This window comes from Leopardus geoffroyi, chromosome B2 (genome assembly GCF_018350155.1).
Source record: "Leopardus geoffroyi isolate Oge1 chromosome B2, O.geoffroyi_Oge1_pat1.0, whole genome shotgun sequence".
Taxonomy (NCBI): Eukaryota; Metazoa; Chordata; class Mammalia; order Carnivora; family Felidae; genus Leopardus; species Leopardus geoffroyi.
The window spans coordinates 3942755-3959320 of NC_059332.1; the positions used below are offsets into that span (position 1 = coordinate 3942755).

The window sequence follows — 16566 nt, forward strand, 5'->3', positions numbered from 1 at the left end:
GGCAGGACCCAGGAAGGGTCAGCTGGAGTCCGGGGTCCCACTGGGCCCCTGCTGTCACTGCCGCTCCTGCTAAACTCAGATTTGGTCCTCAGCTCCCTCCACCTCCTGCATCACTGGCCGGCTCCCTCGGGATCCACCAGGGGAACAAAGGCTTCGTTCTCCCCAGAACCCATCTGACCTGAAAACCGCCTCCAGCATCGGCCCGGGAGGAGAGCTGGATTCACACTGCGGGTCCCCTTGGCTGGCCTGGGGTCCTCCTCCGGGTCCTCCTCCTGGAAAGAGCTGCAGTGCGAAGGCCGAGCCGCCAGAGGGCGGCTGCCTCGGGAATCGGATGCCGCGAAGGAGAACCAGACGGAAGAACCTGCCCTCTGGGTACGAGGATGCGGGGGTGGGGTGGGGGGGGGGGGTGGGTTCTGACACCTGTTCCAGCGCTTCCTGGCCATCATCGGTTGTTGACAATCTGCTTAAGGTCCCAGAGGTTTGGGTTTCTTGGCCACAACCTGGGAGTCAAGAGCGTCCCCACGTCCCAGGAGTAGGCCTTTCACACGGAGTGGGAAGACAGCTCTGGGCAGAGAGGTACTTACGGACGGTGGGCGGGGACCAGCTCACCAGAGCCTGTGGCCAAGCTTGCGGGCCTTTTGTGAGCTGGCTGTTGGAATGCATTGATTATTAAAAATTAAATTCTAGGAGCCCCTGGGTGGCTCAGTCGGTTAAGCATCCGACTTCGACTCAGGTCATGATCTTGCCGTTGGTGGGTTCGAGCCCTGCGTCAGGCTCTGTGCTGACAGCTCAGAGCCTGCTTCGGATTCTGTCTCCCTCTCTCTCTGCTCCTCCCCCGCTCGTGCTCTCTCTCTCTCTCTTTTAAAAATAAACATTAAAAAAAAATTAAATTCTATAAACTTACAATATAAGAGGCAAGGTTAACAGCTCCCTCATGTCTCCCGATGACTCTTCTGCTTACGCCCCCGGGGTTGCTCACCTGTCCCGCGTCGGTGTGGTGGTAACACACATTGTGCTGCGACGCACCCCCTCCCAACTCCACACTCGGGCACCACCGCAGTCTGAAATCAACCACAGTGGGGGTCGTTTGACCACAGAAGTGGGCAAGCACTACAAATGGAAGGGACGATTTTGTTTTTGAGCGTGTGTGTGTTCTTATTGTTTCCTGAGAGCTATTAAACATTTATCCACATGCCCTTACTTTCACAGAGAGGTCTCCATAAACCCCTCCTTCCGGGCTTCCTCTCGCTCGGGTCGGGGCAGAAAGGCTCGGGGCAGGCGCGTGGGTTCGGTCATTCCCTCCGTGTTCAGACCTCCACACTGAACTTCCCTGGGTCAAAACAGTGTGGCAACAGACTCCCAGAGTGGGACTCCCTAATGAGGACAACTGTCACTGAAACATCGCGGGGCTTCCGTTTGATTCATAAGAAAATTTCTTTTATCGTTTATTGTGATTTGTAGTTTGATAAGGTTTGTCACTTGGTTAGTCTACCTAACTTCAGATCCATAGTGGCTTTGATGTTGTCATTCACCAGCTTCTACAAAGGTGGTGGTGGGGGGGGAGGGGGGCTGGGATCCTATGAGCAAAGGTTCAAAAAACGGGCAGGGGGTTGGAGGAAGGGGAGGGTACAGAAACATCAGTGCCCTCTCGTCCCCACACGCCTGGAAATGTGAGTACACGTTGCAGTTCTGGAAGGTAATAGGGCCGATTTATACAGGAAACTGAGGGAGCCCCAAAGCCCCCTGGGAAAAGGAAATATCCACCACCTAGAGGGTTAAGAGCTTGAGACAAAAGCACGGGAGGTAGGTAGTCCAACTAAATCACAACTCCCTTTTCAACCATCCACAAAATGTTGTCCATGAACTGCCAGTGTCCTCGCGGATGATTCCAATCCGGGCCTTGGTATCATCATAAAATAGAACTGTCTTGAATTTTTAAGTCGAAGGAAGAAATCGAGGGGACAACAGTCCCGCAGCTGGAGACCCCACTGCCTCATCAGAGAGACCGCTCCCGGGGAGGGGTGTTGGTCTCCCTGGGGTCTCAGGGCTCCTTCCGCCCCGCCTGACAGTCCAAGAGGCAGGGAAGCTGGCCAATCTATTCCTCAAAAGGGAGCCATCCTGGAATGTTCACCGCGTTTCAAAAGTATTGCTTATCAGTAATCAAACCTGTCGATGGGCTTGCCTGGTGGTCCACGTGGTCCACGCCACCGAGAGGAGCCGGGTGGCCCTGCCTCCAGGCGGGGGGAGGGGCTCGGTGTTGCCTTTAGGACTGACGGTGGACTCGTAATGCGAGTAGAGGGGGCCTGCCCGAGGGAAAGAGCCCCCCCACTGCTCGCGGAGCTCCTCTCTCCGCGGCACGGGGCACAATAAAACCCGTTCGTTCGCATATATTCAGTACATGCTGCTTCATCACCGTCCTCTGGGCTTCCAGAAGTTTCCCTCCACGTCGGCACCCCCCTTCCTCCAGCCCACCTTCGTCGGCCACCCCACATCTCCACCGATGTATCAGAGGCCTTCCCCACCGCACCCAGCATGGCCAAAACCCTGCTCCGGGACGCACACGGGGCGCCTTTTCAAAAGGTAAAACTCAGGATGAAGTCTGCAGCCAAAGGGAGCCTCCGAGAGACAGTAAGCCGATTCTTCCGAGACCGCAAGCGAAACGGGTGTGACACGAGGACGTCAAGGGGCAGGGCTTCCAGACGGCCAAGCGCGGGCATCCCACTCCCTGGCACAAGGAGGGGAGGGAGGCTGGAACGGGGGTTTTGTGTGTTCCCAGCGTCGTCCACCAGAGGGCGGCCGCGGGCTGCCGGAGGGCCGCCCACGGAGCCGACCAGACGGGGCGGGCCCTCGGGACCCTGTGTCTCTTCCCAAGTGCCCAGGGAGGCCCGCTTACAAAATGAAGACCTGTATTTACTTTTCTACATTAAATCCCAACTTTTAAATTTTGTTAACTAAATCTGTGAGTATATTTTCCATCATTTGTCACAGGACATACTCGGATTTGTTTCTTGCTTGTCTCAAACATTAGTTTTTATTAGAGAGTGAGCAGGGTAGGGGCAGAGGGAGACAGACAGAGAGAGAGAGAGAGAGAGAGAGAGAGAGAATCTCAAACCAACTCTAGGCTCAGCGAGGAGCTCGATGTGGGGCTCAGTCCCATGACCCCAGGATCGTGACCTGGGCCAAAATCAGGAGTTAGATGCTCTTGGACTGAGCCACCCAGGCTCCCCAAACATTTTTATTAGATTAGGTCTGTTTTATAACAACCACTGATTCTTCTGGGCAATTCCTCAAAGCTGCTGGTCTGATTAAACTTATGGAGTCACTCACCTGCTTTGTAAGGAGGAAATACTGAATATTTTGGCTGCCCAAAACAGGTGTGTATTTTATGTATGTAAATATGTAAAAATGTAATCTTACAATTAGCATATTCCTGATACTGGCTCTTAGAATTGGTTTCTTAAAATATGTATGGTTTATGGACATTTATAAAGCTTTCATTGTATTACTGTATGATTCTATCAGAATTTATTTATGAAGCCATTAGCTACATATGACTTAGATTAGCATATAACTTTAAAATGGTTATTAGTAGAAATAAAATGTTCTCCTTAAGCTTTTTTAATTTCTTATGTATTATATATGAGTATAAAAAACAAAATAGCAGAGAAGCCCCCCCTTTTTTTTTTACCAAAATGCATGTTTTTACTTTACTAGTAAAATTTAATCAGCAGATTTCTGTGTTGGCCAGATTTGCTAGGCTAAATATTAAAAGTTCCCAAGCAAATGCATTTTTCTCTCATACTTTTCTGTTATCCGAAGAAAACATAAGGGCCTCCTATGTTATAGATGTAATTTTCGCTCATGTTATCAAATATGGTTTCGACTGAGTTGGAGGTTTGTGAGATAGTTTGGATTATTACATAATTCACACAGGCGACAGCTAGTCTGACAGCTCACACATTATCAGCTGAACTCAGTTTAGGTTTCTGTCTTCCAGCTCCTAAAACAAACAAAGCCCTCCCACTGGTGAAGACAAAACTCTCACCAGCTTGTCTCCCGCATTTCGGCAGGACAGAACGGTAAATCAATCGAATTCCATGCTGGTGCAGTTCCTACGGATGGCTCTGTCTTCTCCACAAATAGGGCCAGGGTCCTAGGGTAGACTAGCGCCTGATAAGTGGCAAACACAGAGAGGAGCGGAGGAGTGTGTGACGGCTGGTGTGAGGAGGTAGTTGGTGCCAACTACGAACCCAGCCACGAACCCAGCCACAATCCCAGGAGAGACCTCCTCAAGACGCAACACTGCCAGAGAGTTCCAAGTGGGTCAAGGCTGGGCCACGGCCAGGCAGAGGGCGTTTCCTTCCGGCACCCCGGCCCCCCACAGGCGCCGTGGGCGTCCGCATGGTAAAGGGGGTGATCTTCAGCACCCGGGGCCTCAGGGGAGGAGGCACCAGGCAGACTATGGGGAGGACTGTCAGAAGGTGACATTATGGACGGTGACCAGAAAGGAGCAAGGTAAGGATGCAAAGCTTTAGCCGACTGTCTGGTCCAGGTAAAAGAGGAAAGAGACTGGGGCGTCTGGGTGGCTCAGTCGGTTAAGCGTCCGACTTCGGCTCAGGTCATGACCTTGGGGTCTGTGAGTTGGAGCCCCCCGTGGGGCTCTGTGCTGACAGCTCAGAGCCTGGAGCCTGCTTCGGATTCTGTGTCTCCCTCTCTTTCTGCCCCTCCCCTCCCCTGCTGGTGCTCTGTCTCTCTCTCTCTCAAAAATAAATAAACATTAAAAACATTTTTTTTTTAAAGAGTAAAGAGATTGCAGGAAACATGCAATGGTTTCGGACTCAGATGCTCTGCTGTCACTCCGTACACCCATCTCCCCGTCCTGCCATGTCACCGAGGCCAGCGTTTACCCCTGGATTGGGGCGGTGTTGGGTAAGTGAGACAGTAACGAACCAACGCAGAACCTTCAGCAAAGAACTGGGTCAGAAAAATGATTCTGATGATTATGAATCACGTGAATAACGGAGGTCATTTTTGTTACTACTTTTTAGATCAACTTCATTGCAGTCCCTTGCATACAGTACACAGAATTTAAATGTTCAGCTTGATGAGTTTTGACAAATGTATGTTCCCTTGTTTCCCTAACCAAGATACAGAATATTTCTGTCACTCCAGAAAGTTCCCTTATGCTCCTCTGACATCAATTCAGTAAGACCTAAATAAATGGGAGAAACTTCAATTCTCTCCAAACTGATATAATAGCTTTAATACAATCCCAATAAAAAATACAGCTGGCACTTTTGGGGGGGGGGTTGGGGAGAAACTGGCAATCTGATTCTAAATTCACACGGAAATGCCAAGGGCCAGAGACAGCCAAATCAATCTTTAAAAAAAAATAAGAAGAAAAGTCTAAGGACTTACTACTCTCTAATTTTAAGATGTCATTAAAAAGCTGTAGTAGTCAAGACAGTATGTCAATATGTACTTGTAGAAGGATAGACAGAAAGACCAATGGAACAGAACAGAGTACTGGGAAATAGTTCCAAACATCTACAATTGATTTTGACAAAGGGCCAAGGCTAGTCAATAGGGAAAGAACAATCTTTTCAACAAATGGTTCTCAAACCACTAGATATCCCTGAAGGGGAGAAAAACTCTTAACTCTTACACTTCAAATGGATCACAGACTTTTTGTAAAAATAAAAATTACATAACTTCTAAAAGAAAACATAGAAGAAAATCTTCAATACTTCAGGATAGGCAAAGATTTTTTTTTTTTTTAATTTTTTTTTTTTTTAACGTTTATTTATTTTTGGGACAGAGAGAGACAGAGCATGAACGGGGGAGGGGCAGAGAGAGAGGGAGACACAGAATCGGAAACAGGCTCCAGGCTCTGAGCCATCAGCCCAGAGCCCTACGCGGGGCTCGAACTCACGGACCGCGAGATCGTGACCTGGCTGAAGTCGGACGCTTAACCGACTGCGCCACCCAGGCGTCCCAAAGATTTCTTAAAAATACAAAAGAAAAAGAAAAAACGGGGCGCCTGGGTAGCTCAGTCGGTTAAGTGTCCAACTCCTGATTTTGGCTCAGGTCACTCACGATCTGCTGGTTTGTGAGCTCGCGTCGGGCTCCAGGGTGACAGTGCAGAGCCTGCTTGGGATTCTCTCTCTCCCTCTCTCTCTCTCTCTCTCTGCCCCACCACCCACCAAAATGAAATAAATAAAAAGTACAAAAACCCCGTGAACCATTAATGATAAAATGACAACTTTACCTCATTAAAAGTAAAAATCTCTGTCCTTCAAAAAAACAGTTAAGACAATGAAAAGAGAGACCACAGACTGAAAGAAAATATTTATAATACATCTGTCCGGCAGAGGACTTGTACCCAGAAAATAGAAAGAAACTTACCATTCAGGAAGACAAAATGCAAAAAAAAAAAAAGAAAAAGAAAACTTTTCAACAGATGTAGCACATAGTACTTTTCATAGTGCATGAAAAGATTCTAAACATTATGAGTTATTACAGAAATACAAGGTCAAAATCACAATGAGACACAACTTGACACCTGACAGAATGCCCCAAATTAAAAACGCTGACCTGGTGTGAGCAAGGGTATGCAGGAACCAGTACCCCCACACATTGTGGAACAAAGGGGACGATGGCACGACCGCTCTGGAAAGACAGTATGGCTGTTCTTATACAGTTAAACAAACACCTTCTACAGCCCAGCGATTCCATCCAAGAGAAATGAAAACATGTCCACACCATGACTTGTAGACAAGCATCTAGTTTTTTTTTCACAATTTCATAGATTACAAACAACCCAAACGCCCGTCAACAGGTGACTAGATAAATTAATGTCATGTATCCATATAATGACACACGGCAATAAAAGGGAACAAGCCAGGACGCGTGCAACGACATGGATGAATCTCAAAAACAGATCGAGAAAAATAAAGCAGATACAAGAATACATGATGTAAATTCCATTCATATGAAATCCTCGGAATGGAAAAACCAAGCTATACTAACAGAAAGCAGATCAGTGGTTGGCTGGGGGACGGGGGACTGTGTACAAAGGGGCACGTGGAAACTGTCTGGTTGATGGAAATATTCTGTATCTTGATTATGACGGTAACTACACGGGTATATAAATTTTAGTATATCATATAATTAATACAGGTGCATTTTGTTGTGTATCAATGATTCCTCAATAAAGTTGATTTTTTATTAAGTAGATTCTTGGCTGGAATGGGGTGGGTGACAATTACCAGGATAATTAAGCACAGGAAACACTGAAAATACTCTAATCAACTCATAAATACATATACATGGAAATTAAAGAGGAGAAATAATGGCACGATTAATTAAAATCAAAAACAACCTCTAACTTTTATTTTAGCCTATAGTTTTAATTTTTTTTTTTTTTTTTTTTTTTTTTTTTTTTTTTTTTTCCAACGTTTATTTTTGGGACAGAGAGAGACAGAGCATGAACGGGGGAGGGGCAGAGAGAGAGGGAGACACAGAATCGGAAACAGGCTCCAGGCTCTGAGCCATCAGCCCAGAGCCCGACGCGGGGCTCGAACTCACGGACCGCGAGATCGTGACCTGGCTGAAGTCGGACGCTTAACCGACTGCGCCACCCAGGCGCCCCTAGCCTATAGTTTTAAAGTTGCCCTTCCTGACAGAGGCCGCTCAGTCCTTCCATATTTCATCATTCTGGTTTTTTTCAAAAGGCCCTGGTTTATCTATCACCTAAAAGCTATCAGATAAACTCACTCATATGGGGGTGTAAACATATTATATGTTAAGCCTTAGTGACGCTTTATTTTCTAAAGAAGATACTTAACGTTTAAACAAATAAAACTAAAAACGGCAACCCTTCCTGATGAGATTCACCTCCTAGACCACGTGGATGTGAAGATCCGGAGAACAGGATTGTCCCCGCTTCCCTCCCTCACTCTCCCCACCAAGCACACACGTACGGGGCTTTTATACAGATTAAGGCTCCCGCTAAGTCGCTGAACAACTGGGGTGGGAAGATTACACTAGCTGAATCCTGGGTGAGGTCACAGTGAGAAGTCCAATCTCTAACCATGCCACATCAGCCTTCCCTGCTGATGGTGTGTTTATGAGGCCCTGACCTTCCGGGAGGGGGAGGAGGTGTCTTTTGTTGGCAGGACTATTTACTTTCCCCAACGGAGGAGAGAGCTCTGATTCAGAAATACACAAGGAAATCAGTACAATAAAAGAAAAGCCCAGAAACAGTGCCACGCACAGCACACAGTAGAAGTAATACTAAAAGTTGGTGGAGAGAGACTGAGAACTCAGGCTGAGTAATTGCCTTTCATATAGAACCAAAAGGAAATTATAGTTCTACTCCTATTGGATCTCTTCCAGATCCAATAAAGATACAGATTAGAAAAGAAAATCTTTGAAATTTTTAGTAGAAAATAAGAATACTTATGACCGCAGGGGAAGGGCAGAGTTTCTTAAATCAGATACAAAACCAAAAAATGATTAAGGGATATGGTATTCAACTTGAACAATCCGAAATTAACATTTTCTATAGGACAAGATCCATTCTAATCACAATTAAGGGACAAGCAATATACTCATAGAAACTATTTGTTACCTCCCTAAGAATTAGAACCCAAAATTCATAAAAACCTCTTAAAAATTAACCAGGTAAGAAAAACAACCCAAAAGAATACTGGACAAAGATATACCAACAGACAACTGGCAGAAGAGGAAACTACAAAATGACAGGTAATTTGCAAAAAGCAAGTAAATGCAAATTAAAACAACAGTGAGATATCATTTCACACCCTCAACGGCAGGAATGTGGGGAAAAAACGCATGGCAACTTGGCAGTCTGGAGTCCAGTTGAAAGCGTGCATCCCCTAATACCCAACAATTTTCCTTCTTGGTATACGCCCTGGAAAAATTCTTGTACATATGCACAGAGATGTGTACTAGAGTGTAAGCTGCGGCCCCGTTTGCAAGAGACGAAGAAATATAAGACACCGGAAGATAAGAGCTCGGAGAGAGACGTGGGTGGCTACAGGGGCTGAACATATGAAAAGGAGGCAGAGCATATCAATGAGGAAAGAACAGACAGTCTGTAGATGGTGCTGGGAAAACTCACTGAATGACAAAAATAAACTGGATCCCAACCCTCCATCGCCTACAAAGGTGGGATCCAGTTGAATTAAATTAAATGCGGAAGACTGTAGGGTAAACTCTGAGGTTTGAAATAAACAGTAAACAAACAAACAAACAAACACATGAATACTTGAAGGAAATTCCATTGGCATTGATCAGAATTAAATTAATACTTTTGATTCCGTTAAACTTAAGGCTTCCAGTTCAATTAAGAATCTATGACAAAGTTACCGTGTTTGTGAGAAGATACTTGAAATATCAAAAACCAAGAAAAGAGTTAACAGCTAAACTATATCAACATCTGAGAAATCAACAAAAACATGTAACTGACTCAACAGAGAAATCGACAAACGGTATCATCTGGTAGAATACAGATGAAAAAACGGAAATGCTAACCATCATTTAGAGATTTACAACTCCTTCTCAAAATGGACAGGTGTCCAATGAGGTGTCATTTTACTATTTGGCACAAAATTATAAAGCTAGATAGAAGCAAGCGCTGACGGCTTCAGGGGACGTAAGAACTCTCCAGCTGGTGCAGGACTCTAGATGCTGAAGCCACCGGGAAGAGTATCTGGCAGCACTTAACAACTTGGAATTTGGGAGTCTGTCACTGGGAGGGTGAAAAACTATGCACACTGCGGAGAAGTACTCTACAGTGTCAGGATTTAGGTAGGTTAGACGCAGCAGCACGGAAGCGTCTTAAAAACATCTTAGAAACACCAGGAGATCCCAGCGTCAGAGCCTGCCGGCTCTCCACCAATATCCCTACTGGGCAAATAAACAGCCTAAACGTTCAGCAACAGAGAACACAGGAATACATAACGATTTGTTCTTTCAATACAATGGACTCAACTGTTTGTATCTACATAGATAAACAGAATCAATACCCCGCGGGGGAAAGAGCGAGTGACAAAAGGTTAGATGCACGCGGTGGGCGCAGCAAGACAGCATTTAATGCGGTTTTGCCTGTCCTTAAAACTTCATTTAAATGATGTCACGCTGCATCTAATATTTCGGAAAGTCCCTTTTCATATTTTTAATAAAAGCCTGTCACCTGTTATTTCCCTAAACACAATCCGAAGCAAACACAGTCAGATGTTAACTTTTAAAGATCTGGGGGTCGGGTGCGCAGGTAGTTTTGTACTGTTCCGTTGGCAGGCTTTCTCTGGAAAGCCCGGCGACTGCAGCCCCCCCAGGACAAGGCTAAGTGGGGTCGGTGGTTCCCGGCCCACCCCACCCTGCGGGGGTCTCTTTACTCGCCTCACTTCTTTCCGCTCTGCCCGCCTCAGACCCGGGGTCTCCATCTGCATCCCCTGAAGACTCCCCCAGGATCAGTTCCTTTGCGGGAGCGCTCGCCCACTGAAGGAAACGAGGAAAACCGGGAGCGGCCGGGAGATTCCCAGGGCGCCGCGAGGCGGCAGAAGGGGGCGGGGCCGGCGCGGTGGGCGGGGCCCTGGCGGCCGGAGGCGGGGCAGGGCTCGGAGGGGCGGACGCTGCGCCGCGGCCGCGGACTCGGAATCCGGTCTCGCGAGGTCTCCCCCGCTCCGGACGGCGGTGGAGTCTGCGCTGAGGAGCGCCGGCGTGGAGGGGCCGGTCCTGCGGGCCGCACTCGGGCGCCTGCCCGCCCGGCGGGTGGCGCACACGACAGGCTCGAGGGGAAGGGGTGATGGCGGGTGGGACCTTGAACTCCCCCAGGACAGGCCTCAGGAGAGAAGGGGGTGCTCCACCATCCCTGTGGCTCCTGGGGTGGGGGGGGGGGGACCTGGGTAAGACCAAAGAAATGATCCCCCCGGGGGAGAGGCCCCCTTCAGCGTCACTATAGGAGCTCAAGATGTCAACCCTGGGCCTGGGCTCCCCGGGCTCACATCCCTTTGTGATTTGCCCGGGGCAGGCCGGCTTAGGTGTGTGGGGAAAAAGCTCTCCAGATCACACCGTGGGCTGCAGGCGTTGGGAACCACCGATCTGGGCTGAGTCCCCCACAGTAGTGAATGCCTTTCTTTGTCGTCTCTACAACTGAATTAGGACTTTTTCTGGAGTGATGGAGGCCCAGAGAAGGGGTTGAATTACCCAGGGTCCCGCAAAGATTACATGATGGCGGTCCAAGAATTCGTCTTGAGCAGGTCAATAGGAAAGTGCTTTGTAATTGTTAAATTAACAGAAAAACCCAATCTGTTGTGTTACATAGCTGGTGTTGTGTACCTGAGCACTTCTCACAACAGCCTGGGATTATGGCCCTGTTATTACTCTCCAGGAAAGGGAGACCCAGAAAGGTGGCCTCACGTATCCTCTTGTAAATAAAATGAGACATAGATCTGTCCCCGGGTGGCGCAGTCGGTTAAGCGTCCGACTTCAGCCAGGTCACGATCTCGCGGTCCGGGAGTTCGAGCCTCGCGTCGGGCTCTGGGCTGATGGCTCAGAGCCTGGAGCCTGTTTCCGGTTCTGTGTCTCCCTCTCTCTCTGCCCCTCCCCCGTTCATGCTCTGTCTCTCTCTGTCCCAAAAATAAATAAACGTTGAAAAAAAAATTAAAAAAAAAAAAAAAAGAATTTTCTATTTTTAAACTTCACTTGATATATTTTATGGACCCCGGGTGTCCAGTAAACTAAAGCAGGCATTTAGGATTGGCACCAAGATGTCAAAGAAAAATCAGTCCCGTCCTCAGATTGGAGAAAAGAGACACAGGCTGAGACGCAAGGCAGGTGGGAAGGAGAGCTGATGAGGGAGCAAAAGGGAAACGGAAGGCAGAGCACAAGCTAACACCGTACACCGCCTCCTCTGGAGGGGGATCTGTGTGACATTCCTCAGGCGCCCCTGATGCCCAAAAACAAAGGGAAGGGAAAAACAAATGGTTAACTGCTAGAGATCACAGTCATGCGGGCCACGGGACATGACTCTTCATCAGTTTGCAACTGTCTTAGTAATTTACAAGAAAAACGCCATCCCCAGAAACCTGTAGACTCACTTCCCTGGGACCCCCACCTCCATGGGAAAGAAAATCTTATGTAATCAGTCACTCCTCACAATCCTAGGGCAGCTCTTTTCTGTCCCCAGGTCCTGTCCCTGTGCTATAATAAAATCACCTTTTTGCACCAAAAACGTCTCAAGAATTCTTTCTTGGCCGTTGTCTCCGGAACCCCCGCCTCCAGACATGCCGGAATGAGCTCTGAGGACTGAGAGCCCTGCCTGTGCACTGCAGTGAAGAGACGCCTGACTCCTAGATTAGCACGGGAGGGACCCTTTTCACTTGTCCAGAGACGCTCAGGGTAAATTCAAGCAGCCTGACTGATTCTCTTGACCGCATGCTCGTTAACATGCTCATCAAACACCTTCCTAAACAACACTTTCTTGTCTCCCTTACTCCCAGGAAGAAGGGAATTGGGAGGAAAGGTCTTTGGAGTTTCCCGCTTGTCTACGTCCAGCTGCCTGATGAGTCTTTCCTTCCCTGGGAGTCGGGAGAAGCAGGCTGGCCATACAGGTGGGCATGAGGTGCGGGGCTAAGAGAGGTGGAGGGGTGAGGATCAGGTGACACAGAGGCCCAGGGCCCGAGGCTGTCTGTGGGCAGAGAGAGTGCAATTACTGATGTGGAGAGTTCTAATAGACTTGGTCTCCAGGGAGAAGCTAGGCCTGAATCTGCCACACGCTAAGGACTCAGGGTGTCTGAATCTCCCTCCCTCCCTTAGTTTCAATGTTGACACTTTTTTTTTTTTTTGAGAGAGAGACAGAGTGTGAGTGGGGGAGAGGCAGAGAAAGAGGGAGACACAGAATCCGTAGCAGGTTCCAGGCTCTGAGCTGTCAGCAGAGAGCTTGACACGGGGCTCGAACCCAGGAACCCTGAGATCATGACCTGAGCTGAAGTCGGACGCTTAGCCGATGGAGCCACCCAGGCGCCCCTAGTTGTTGAGACTTTAAGCCACAAGTTTCTTCTGATAGATTGCAAAATTTGCCCCAAATGTATCTCATCCCATGTGTTTGTCTGCTTTTGCATTCGTAACGTTGAAGCTTCTCCCGTCAAGAGGTGGAATGTATTTGTCTCTCCCTTGGATCTGGGCTTGGCCAAGTGATTTCACAAATGTCACCGAAGCAGATGCTTGAAAAGAGCCAGGTGCATTGCAACCTGGTCCCCTCTTGGTTCTCTCATAACCTGAGCAACCACGTGAAAGAGGCTGAGCTTATCTGCCAAGAGGAGGAGGGACCCCAGGCAATAGCCTGCCAACCTCCGGACTCATGGGTGAGCCCATCCCGGACCAGGCAGGGCCCGCTGACTCTTCAGGTGTTACAGACACAGGAGAAGGCAGGACCGGGTTCAGCCACCTGCAGCCCTGGCTCCAAGAACCTCCAGCCCGTGGAGGTTAAGTGTATTGTAAGTGTAATCATTGGTAGCAGTTGTAAGCAACCAAGTCTGGGGGTGGCTGGAGGCAGAAATTGACACACATTCAGCGAATGGCCTTGACTTAGTCTTTTACAACTGTGACAGCCCACCGGTCCTTCGTGTCATCTCTTTCCAGGTACAAAAGCGCAGCGTGAGTCTGGTTTGTGCAGTGCAAACAAGGAAGAGGGTTCTCACCTGGAACCCAATCAGCCCAGCTTCTTGATCTTGGATTTCTCAGCCTCCAGAAGTGTGAAAAATAAATGTTTTTCGTTTAAGTCACCCAGCCGATTGTATTTTGTTATAGCTGTCCGAGACAGTTATCAGATTTCATTTCCTTGGTGGCTGTGGGGGTATCTTTGTCAAGTTTTTATGTCAGTGAGTTTGTAGGCTTTTTTTTTTTTTTAATCCACTAACTAGAACAGTTTAATATCTGCATGTGGTGACGTTGTCATCTACCTCAATGTCTAATCTCCCTTACTTCCTTGGCGTGAGAATCTCGGAATGTTAGCCGGCCGCCTTGAAGAGCGAGGCTGTTTCTCAGTTCCCTAGGTGTGGTCTTAGACTAAGTTCTGGCTGAGACAACGCAGGCAGAAAGTTGTACGGTAGGTTTTAGGAAGCTACGTCAAAAATAGCTGTCGCATGCATGCCCTTTACTTCCACGTTCCCTTCTCCGTCCTACAGCTTGGAATGCAGCTGAGATGGCTGGAGCTCTGGCCGGCTTAGATCCCAGCTGTGGGGGAAGGGCTGCTAACAGGAACCTGGCAAATCTGTGGAGTTTCCAGACCGGCCCCGGACTTTCTGGATTTCCTGGACTTCTCCATCTGGACTGTTTTTGTATGGGAGAGACATGAACCTCTTTCAGCCACTATCATTTTGGGTTGTCTAGTCAACAGAACTCAATCTAATCTCCCAATAGCAATGCGTTGCTGTTCCTTTGGGGGGAAAAAAAAAGTAGCCATAAAATCTATTCTTTATCTGTTTTGTTTCCATGTATTTAATTGGGATTCTGTAACTTCCTGAATGTCATTTGCATCTATTAGTCTGTTTCGATTTTCATTCCCCTTCTTGAATCAGTTAGGTCATTCGATTTCTTTTAAAAAGTAATTTCTCAAAATTTTCAAATTTATTTGCACGCAATTCTTCAAATTACTCTCAAAGCTAGGATTTCCTGCATAGGCTCTCTTGATTCCATTTTACTTCCTGTTTTCTTTTTTAAAACTCTGCATTCGAATAGTCAATGATTTATCCAGTATGGTAGCATTTTTCCCCTTAAGGACGAGCAGAACTTCGTTTTCTTTCTGGAACTTGCCTGCACCTGAATCAGTTTCTCATTTTATCTCTATTACCCTTATGGCTTCCAAAGGTGTGTTTTGTTAATTAAAAAAAAGGTCTTAGCTGAATGTTTATCATCGTTCTTTCCTATTCAGCAGTCTAAGTGTTTCACGGTATAGACTTCTCTGAGCAGAGTACTCTCTTCCGCTGGGGAAAGACTACACTTATGGATAAGAACGGGACTGCAGGACACCTAGAGGTAGAGACGACTTAGTGACTTATCCTGCACAAAGGTGTGGTCTCTCAAATATCCCATGGGTCTGAGGCTCCAGAAGTAGGTGCGTGCACTCAGACGATGGGGCCAGAGAACACATACGACTGGGGTTCCTTGGGGGGAGGGGGATCACTTTCCTCTTCCTATCTTACGTTCTCCAACTAGGGTCCCGTGAATTAGACTAAGAAAAGACAAATAGGACACAAAGAGAAGTTATTAACGTGTCGTGAGATCATAGAAAATATATGTATTGGTCACTGCCCCCAGTTCCTGGCACAGGGCTCCTAAATCCTTTGGAACTTGCTGAGTGATAGGAGCGTCTCTTGTTCTAACGAAGCAGCTTTGGGTGGCTGCTGGATAGCTCCAGGACAGGGGCAGGTCACCAGAAAGACCAAGCCATGGTTTAGAACTTCCAGCGTCATGCCACCTACCCCCCCCTCCACCCCACCCTCTGGAAAGGAAGGGAGGAGGGACTGGTAATCGGGTAACAGCTGATCGTGCCTTTGTGATGGAACCTCCATAAAAATCCCAAAGGTACAGGGTTTGGAGAGCTTCTGGGTTATGAACATGTCCACGTGCTGGGTGACATACCCCCAACTCCATCAAGGACAGAAGCTCCTGTACTAGGAACGTTTTTGGACCTCATCCTATGTATCTTTTGTTTGTTTGTTTATTTATTTTGAGAGAGACAGAGACAGTGTGAGCAGGGGAGGGCAGAGAGAGAGAGGGAGAGAGAAAACCCCAAGCAGGCTCCGAGCCTGGGGACAGTCTTGCGGGACTGAGCCCTCAACCGATGGGGTCTGCTTGAACTTTAGTTACTTGTCAGAATTGAAATGAACAGTAGGACATTGCACCTGTCGTGAGAAGTGAACTATCCAGCCAGAGTAGGTAGGGGTGAGAGGATAGAGGAGAAATGGAGTTCTCCCTAGACACATGGGAGCACTCGGAGACGAAGAACTCAAAGGTGTGACTGGCACTGGGGCTTACAGCATCTTAACAAAGGAACCATTGACTTTTAGAGAAGGGATAAGACGAAGGAAGATGGCTTTCTTTTTTTTTTTTTTTTTTTAATATATATATATTTTTTTCAACGTTTATTTATTTTTGGGACAGCGAGAGACAGAGCATGAACGGGGGAGGGGCAGAGAGAGAGAGGGAGACACAGAATCGGAAACAGGCTCCAGGCTCTGAGCCATCAGCCCAGAGCCCGACGCGGGGCTCGAACTCACGGACCGCGAGATCGTGACCTGGCTGAAGTCGGACGCTTAACCGACTGCGCCACCCAGGCGCCCCGGAAGATGGCTTTCTAGGTGGTGCACTAAGTCCCCCAAGAAAATTCGTTTCCATTCTTTCTCTCCTTTCCACTTGGAACATCTCGTCGTAGACCACGTTTCATTCTTCCTTTCACACTTCACTTGTTATTGCCCAGACAGAGCTCGCTAGGCCTGGTGGGCATCCGCACTCGCCCCATCATCCGGGCCTAGGGCT

The 16566-nt window shown here is 47.9% G+C and overlaps 1 long non-coding RNA gene across 3 annotated transcripts; it reads left to right on the plus strand.

The window, feature by feature from the left end:
- The first annotated feature begins 10671 nt into the window (after positions 1 to 10671).
- Positions 10672 to 13811, plus strand: LOC123607921. 3 transcript variants are annotated; one of them, XR_006716987.1, is made up of 4 exons: positions 10672 to 10797; positions 12215 to 12426; positions 12528 to 12638; positions 13669 to 13811. It is a non-coding gene; the product is annotated as an uncharacterized LOC123607921 (long non-coding RNA). The 3 variants fall into 3 exon arrangements; XR_006716988.1 differs by lacking the exon at positions 10672 to 10797 and adding an exon at positions 10815 to 10931; XR_006716986.1 differs by lacking the exon at positions 10672 to 10797 and having other exon boundaries at positions 11713 to 12426.
- The last annotated feature ends 2755 nt before the right edge of the window (positions 13812 to 16566 follow it).